This window comes from Arachis stenosperma, chromosome 6 (assembly GCF_014773155.1).
Source record: "Arachis stenosperma cultivar V10309 chromosome 6, arast.V10309.gnm1.PFL2, whole genome shotgun sequence".
Classification (NCBI taxonomy): domain Eukaryota; kingdom Viridiplantae; phylum Streptophyta; class Magnoliopsida; order Fabales; family Fabaceae; genus Arachis; species Arachis stenosperma.
Genome location: NC_080382.1, coordinates 115,539,542 through 115,547,170, shown reverse-complemented (window position 1 = coordinate 115,547,170; position 7,629 = coordinate 115,539,542). Strand labels below are relative to the sequence as shown.

The 7,629-nt window shown below is 41.1% G+C and overlaps 1 non-coding gene across 1 annotated transcript; it reads right to left on the bottom strand.

Annotated features, from left to right (window-relative positions):
* Positions 1-4,387: 4,387 nt before the first annotated feature.
* On the bottom strand, positions 4,388-4,495 carry LOC130938289 (small nucleolar RNA R71). Its single transcript, XR_009069461.1, has one exon. It is a non-coding gene; the product is annotated as a small nucleolar RNA R71 (small nucleolar RNA).
* Between the last annotated feature and the right edge of the window lie 3,134 nt (positions 4,496-7,629).

Below are 7,629 nucleotides of genomic sequence, written 5' to 3'. Positions count from 1 at the left end.
ATCATTCATGCCAAACCTTTGAAACACCTTCTTTATGTACTTCTCCTGTGACAAATAAAGCTTCTTGGAATCTCTATAACGAGTAATAGTCATGTCCAAAATCTGTTTGGCAGGACCCAAGTCCTTCATAGCAAAGAACCTGCTCAACTGTTTCTTCAACTCATTAATCCTCAAAGCATTCTTGCCCACAATCAAAATATCATCCACATAAAGCAAAAGAATAATAAAATCATCATCAGAAAATTTTTGCACAAATACACAATGATCTGAAGTTGTCTTACGGTAACCATGCTTCCTCATAACAGATTCAAACTTCTTGTACCACTGTCTTAGAGCTTGCTTCAACCCATAAAGACTCTTTTTAAGCTTGTGATGAGCGGATAATTTGTATACTTTTTGGCATTGTTTTTAGTATGTTTTTGATATGATATAGTTAGTTTTTAGTATATTTTTATTAGTTTTTAATTAAAATTCACTTTTCTGGACTTTACTATGAGTTTGTGTGTTTTTCTGTGATTTCAGGTATTTTCTGGCTGAAATTGAGGGACCTGAGCAAAAATCTGATCCTGAGACCAAAAAGGACTGCAGATGCTGTTGGATTCTGACCTCCCTGCATTCGAAGCGGATTTTCTAGAGCTGCAGAAGCCCAATTGGCGCGCTCTCAACGGCGTTGGAAAGTAGACATCCTGGGCTTTCCAGCAATATATAATAGTCCACACTTTGCCCAAGATTTGATGGCCCAAACCGGCGTTCAAAGTCACCTCAAGGAATCCCAGCGTTAAACGCTGGAACTGGCACCCAAATGGGAGTTAAACGCCCAAACTGGCACCAAAGCTGGCGTTTAACTCCAAGAAGAGTCTCTACACGAAATTGCTTCATTGCTCAGCCCAAGCACACACCAAGTGGGCCCGGAAGAGGATTTTATGTCATTTACTCATTTCTGTACACCCTAGGCTACTAGTTTCTTATAAGTAGGACCTTTTACTATTGTATAGAAATCTTTTGATCACTTTTAGATCTCTAGATCATCTTTGGACATTTTAGTTCTTAGATCATTGGGAGGCTGGCCATTCGGCCATGCCTAGACCTTATGCTTATGTATTTTCAACGGTGGAGTTTCTACACACCATAGATTAAGGTGTGGAGCTCTGCTGTACCTCGAGTATTAATGTAATTACTATTGTTCTTCCATTCAAATTCCGCTTGTTCTTTATCCAAGATATCACTTGTTCTTCAACATGATGAAGGTGATGATTGACGCCCATCACCATTCTCACTTATGAACAAGTGACTGACAACCACTCTTGTTCTACAAGCATTTGAGGCTTGGTGAATATCTCTTGGATTCCCGATTGCACGATGCATGGTTGATCGCCTGACAACCGAGTGCTCGCCTGACAAACGAGCCAACCATTCCGTGAGATCAGAGTCTTCGTGGTATAGGCAAGAACTGATGGCAGCATTCAAGAGAATCCGGAAGGTCTAACCTTGTCTGTGGTATTCTGAGTAGGATTCAATGATTGAATGACTGTGACGTGCTTCAAACCTGTAACCTACTGGGCGTTAGTGACAGACGCAAAAGAGTTATTCTATTCCGGTAGGGGAGGGAACCACACCGGTGATTGGCAGCACTGTGACAGAGTGTGTGCATTAGCTTTCACTGCGAGGATGGGAGGTAGCTGCTGACAACAGTGAGACCCTATACGAGCTTGCCATGGAAAGGAGTAAGAAGGGTTGGATGAAGACAGTAGGAAAGCAGAGAGACGGAAGGGAAGGCATCTTCATGCGCTTATCTGAAGTTCCTACCAATGAATTACATAAGTATCACTATCTTTACCTTTATGTTATTTTCGTTCATCACCATATATATCTGAGTTTGCCTGACTAAGATTTACAAGATGACCATAGCTTGCTTCAATACTAACAATCTCCGTGGGATCGACCCTTACTCACGTAAGGTTTATTACTTGGACGACCCAGTGCACTTGCTGGTTAGTTGTGCGAAGTTGTGTAATGCCATGGTATTGAGCGCACCAAGTTTTTGGAGCCATTACCAGGGATTATGAGAGTTGTGAAAAAGTATAGTTCACAATTTCGCGCACCAAGTTTTTTTGGCGCCGTTGCCGGGGATTGTTCTAGTTTTGAGCAAGCCTTTGGTAACATCAGTGCCAAGATCCGGCAACAACATCAAATTTTTGGTGTTATTGCCCGGGATTGTTCAGGCTGGACAACTGACGGTTCATCTTGTTGCTTAGATTAGGTATTTTTTTTTCGAAATTCTTGAAGATGAATTCTAGAGTTTCATGATGATTTGTTGAAATCTGGCTGGCTGAGAAGCCATGTCTAATCTGATTGGACCGAGGTTTCAACTTATCACCACAAGAGCTTGTTGATTTCGTATCAATCTTGCTTTTGGAGCAGTGATTTGCTAAGGCTTGGCTGACCTTTGGTCATGTCTAGTGTTTTGGACCGAAGCTTTCTTTGGAAGCTTGGCTGGCTGTGAAGCCATGTCTAATTCCTGGACCGGAGTCTTAGACTAGCATTGCACTGATTCCTGGAATTCTCATTAAGAATTTTGATACCTTCTTTTTCCACTTAATTTTCGAAAAAACACAAAAAAATTAAAAAAATTCAAAAAAATCATAAAATTCAAAAATATTTCTTGTTTGAGTCTAGTGTCTCATCCTAAGTTTGGTGTCAATTGCATGCATTCATATGTCTTAGTGATCTTCAAGATGTTCTTGATGATTCACTTGCTCTGATCTTTGAATTCTATTGACTTGAGTATTTTGTGTGTCTCATATGCATTTTCAGTTCATTAGTGTCAGTAGTATACAAACTGCTAAGTTTGGTGTCTTGCATGCATTGTTATTTGATTCTTGTTGCATTTTAATTATTAAAAATCCAAAAATATTTTTAATTTGTGTCTTTTCAAGTCAATGATACAAGGGATTGAAGATTCAGAACACACTGCAGAGGAATTATACAGAAAAAGCTGAGCATTCAAAAATGCCCAGTGAAGAAGGCAGACTGGCGTTTAAACGCCAGCCAGGGTACCTGGTTGGGCGTTTAACGCCCAAAAAGGTAGCATTTTGGGCGTTAAACGCCAGAATGTATACCATTCTGGGCGTTTAACGCCAGGATGGTGCTAGGGGGAAGATTTTGTTTTCAAATCAATTTTTTTCAAGTTTTTCAAAATCAAATCTTTTTCAAATCAAATCTTTTCACTCAAATGTTTTCAAAATTAATTTCTTTCCTTTCAAAGATACTTACTAACAATTAATGATTTGATTGAACATTTTTTGCCTTTTCTGTTAAGGAAGGTTTTATGTTTGAATCATATCTTTTCTTGTTAGGCAAGTCACTAATTTTCCAAATCAAATCTTTTAAAATAATTTTCAAAACATATCTTTTAAAATGGTTTTCAAATCATATCTTCTCAATCACATCTTTTTAAGACAATAACCTTTCAATCATATTTTTTTTTATCATATCTTTTTCAAATTAGTTTTCAATCAAATCTTTTTAGTTTCTAATTTCAAAATCTTTTTCAAAAATCACTTGATTTCTCTTCCACTTTCAATTTTCGAAAATTATCAATCAAATTTTCAAAATGTTTTCAAAATCCTTTAATTGAATTTTCGAAAATCCTCTTCCCTCCTTCTCACATCCTTCTATTTATGGAGTACCACTCCTTCTAAATGCACAATTCGAACCTTATCTAATTAAAGTTCGAATTCTTCTTCCCCTTCTTCTTTCTATTTCTCTTTTCCTCTGACATTTCAAGGAATCTCTATACTGTGACATAGAGGATTCCACATTTTCTTTTTCTCTTCTCTTTCATATGAGCAGGAGCAGAGACAAAGGCATTCTTGTTGAAGCTGATCCTGAACCCGAAAGGACCTTAAAGAGAAAGCTAAGAGAAGCCAAAGCACAACTCTCTTTAGAGGACCTGACCGAATTCTTCAAAGAAGAAGAACCCATGGCAGCCGAAAACAACAACAATGCCAACAATGCAAGGAAGGTGCTGGGTGACTTTACTGCACCTACTCCCGACTTCTATGGGAGAAGCATCTCTATCCCTGCCATTGGAGCAAACAACTTTGAGCTTAAGCCTCAATTAGTTTCTCTAATGCAACAGAATTGCAAGTTCCATGGACTTCCAATGGAAGATCCTCATCAGTTTTTAGCTGAATTCTTGCAAATCTGTGACACAGTCAAGACTAATGGGGTTAACCCTGAGGTCTATAGACTGATGCTATTCCCTTTTGCTGTAAGAGACAGAGCTAGAATATGGTTGGATTCTCAACCTAAAGAAAGCCTGGACTCTTGGGAAAAGCTAGTCAATGCCTTCTTGGCAAAGTTCTTTCCACCACAAAGATGGAGTAAGCTTAGAGTGGAAGTCCAAACCTTCAGACAGAAGGATGGAGAATCCCTCTATGAAGCTTGGGAAAGATACAAACAATTAATCAGAAGATGTCCTTCAGACATGCTTTCTGAATGGAGCATCATAGGTATTTTCTATGATGGTCTCTCTGAACTATCTAAGATGTCCTTGGATAGCTCTGCTGGAGGATCTCTTCATCTGAAGAAGACGCCTGCAGAAGCTCAAGAGCTAATTGAAATGGTTGCAAATAACCAATTCATGTACACTTCTGAAAGGAATCATGTGAACAATGGGACTAGTCAGAAGAGAGGAGTTCTTGAGATTGACACTCTGAATGCCATATTGGCTCAGAACAAGATATTGACTCAACAAGTCAATTTGATTTCTCAAAGTCTGTCTGGAATGCAAAATGCACCAAACAGTACTAAGGATGCTTCATCTGAGGAAGAAGCTTATGATCCTGAGAACCCTTCCATGGAAGAGGTGAATTACCTAGGAGAACCCTATGGAAATACCTACAATTCTTCATGGAGAAATCACCCAAATCTCTCATGGAAGAATCAAGAGAGACCTCAACAAGGTTTCAATAACAATAATGGTGGAAGAAACAGGTTTAGCAATGGCAAGCCTTTTCCATCATCTTCTCAGCAACAGACAGAGAGTTCTAAGCAGAATTCTTCTGACTTAGCAACAATGGTCTCTGATCTAATAAAGACCACTCAAAGTTTCATGAATGAAACAAGGTCCTCCATCAGAAATTTGGAAGGACAAGTGGGTCAGCTGAGCAAGAAGGTTACTGAACTCCCTCCTAGTACTCTCCCAAGTAATACAGAAGAAAATCCAAAAGGAGAGTGCAAGGCCATCAACATGGCCGAATATGGAGAGGAAAGAGAGGAAGAAGACGCCACTGAGAAAGACCCCAGTGGGCGTGCACCACTCTCCTCTGAGTTCCTCAATGAGGAACAATGGGAATCTGAGGCTCAAAATGAGACCATAGAGATTCCATTGGACTTACTTCTGCCATTCATGAGCTCTGATGAGTATTCTTCCTCTGAAGAGGATGAGTATGTCACTGAAGAGCAAGTTGCTAAATACCTTGGAGCAATCATGAAACTAAATGACAAGTTATTTGGAAATGAGACTTGGGAGGATGAACCTCCCTTGCTCACTAAAGAACTGGATGACTTGTCTAGGCAGAAACTGCCTCAAAAGAGGCAGGATCCTGGGAAGTTTTCTATACCTTGTACCATAGGCACCATGACCTTCAAGAAGGCCTTGTGTGACTTAGGGTCAAGTGTGAACCTCATGCCCCTCTCTGTAATGGAGAAATTAGGGATCTTAGAGGTGCAAGCTGCAAGAATCTCATTAGAGATGGCAGACAACTCAAGAAAACAAGCCCATGGACTTGTAGAGGATGTTCTGGTTAAAGTTGAAGACCAGTACATTCCTACTGATTTCATAGTCCTAGAGACTGGGAAGTGCATGGATGAATCCATCATCCTTGGCAGACCCTTCCTAGCCACAGCAAAGGCTGTGATTGATGTTGACAGAGGAGAGTTAATCATTCAAGTGAATGAAAAATCCTTGGTGTTTAAGGCCCAAGGATATCCCTCTGTCATCATGGAGAGGAAGCATGAAGAGCTCCTCTCAAAACAGAGCCAAACAGAGCCCCCACAGTCAAACTCTAAGTTTGGTGTTGGGAGGCTACAACCAAACTCTAAGTTTGGTGTTGAAACCCCACATTCAAACTCTAAGTTTGGTGTTGGGAGGTTTCAACACGGTTCTGAGCATTTCTGAGGCTCCATGAGAGCCCTCTGTCAAGCTAATGACATTAAAGAAGCGCTTGTTGGGAGGCAACCCAATGTTTTATAATTAATTATTTTCTTTTGTTATTTTATCTTTTTTTGTAGGTTGATGATCATAAGAAGTCACAAAAACAATGAAAAAAGCAAAAACAGAATGAAAAACAGGAAGAAAAACAGCACACCCTGGAGGAGAAGAAACTGGCGTTCAAACGCCAGTAATGCTAGCTGTTGGGCGTTTAACGCCCAGTCTGGCACCATTCTGGGCGTTTAACGCCAGAAAGGGACACCAGACTGGCGTTAAACGCCAGTAAAGGGCAAGAACCCGGCGTTAAACGCCAGGAATGGGCACCAGCCCGGCGTTTAACGCCAGAAATGGCTCAAAACGTGATTTTGAGCAACATTTGGTGCAGGGATGACTTTTCCTTGACACTACAGGGTCTGTGGACCCCACAGGACCCTACCATCACTCTCTCTCTTCTTCCCCCATTCACCAATCACCTCAACACCTCTTCCCCAAAAAAACCCTTCACCTATCAAATCCCATCTTTCTCTTCACCACTCACATCCATCCTTCATAAATCCCCACCAACCTCACCCTTCAAATTCAAACCACTTTTCCTCCCAAACCCACCCTCCATGGCCGAACCATTACCTCCCTCTCTCCTATATATACCCTTCTTCAACCTTTCATTTTCACACAACCTAAACACCCTTTCTTCCCCCTCTTTGGCCGAATACACCACCATCTCCCTCTTCTTCATTTCTTCTTCTTCTACTCCCTTCTTTCTTCTTTTGCTCGAGGACGAGCAAACATTTTAAGTTTGGTGTGGTAAAAGCGTTGCTTTTTCATAACCATTTATGGCATCCAAGGCCGGAGAAACCTCTAAAAAGAGGAAAGGGAAGGCAAAGGCTTCCACCTCCGAGTCATGGGAGATGGATAGATTCCTCTCAAGGGTGCATCAAGTCCACTTCTATGAAGTTGTGGCCTTGAAGAAGGTGATCCCCGAGGTCCCCTTTTCACTCAAAAAGGGTGAATATCCGGAGATCCGCCATGAGATCCGAAGAAGAGGTTGGGAAGTACTCACCAACCCCATTCAACAAGTCGGAATCTTGATGGTTCAAGAGTTCTATGCCAATGCATGGATCACCAAGAACCATGACCAAAGTGTGAACCCGAATCCAAAGAATTATCTCACTATGGTTCGGGGGAAATACTTGGATTTTAGTCCGGAGAGTGTGAGGGTGGCGTTCAACTTGCCTATGATGCAAGGAGATGAGCATCCTTACACTAGAAGGGTCAACTTTGATCAAAGGTTGGACCAAGTACTCACAGTCATATGTGAAGAGGGCGCACAATGGAAGCAAGATTCAAGAGGAAAGCCGGTCCAATTGAGAAGGCATGACCTCAAGCCCGTGGCTAGAGGATGGTTAGAGTTC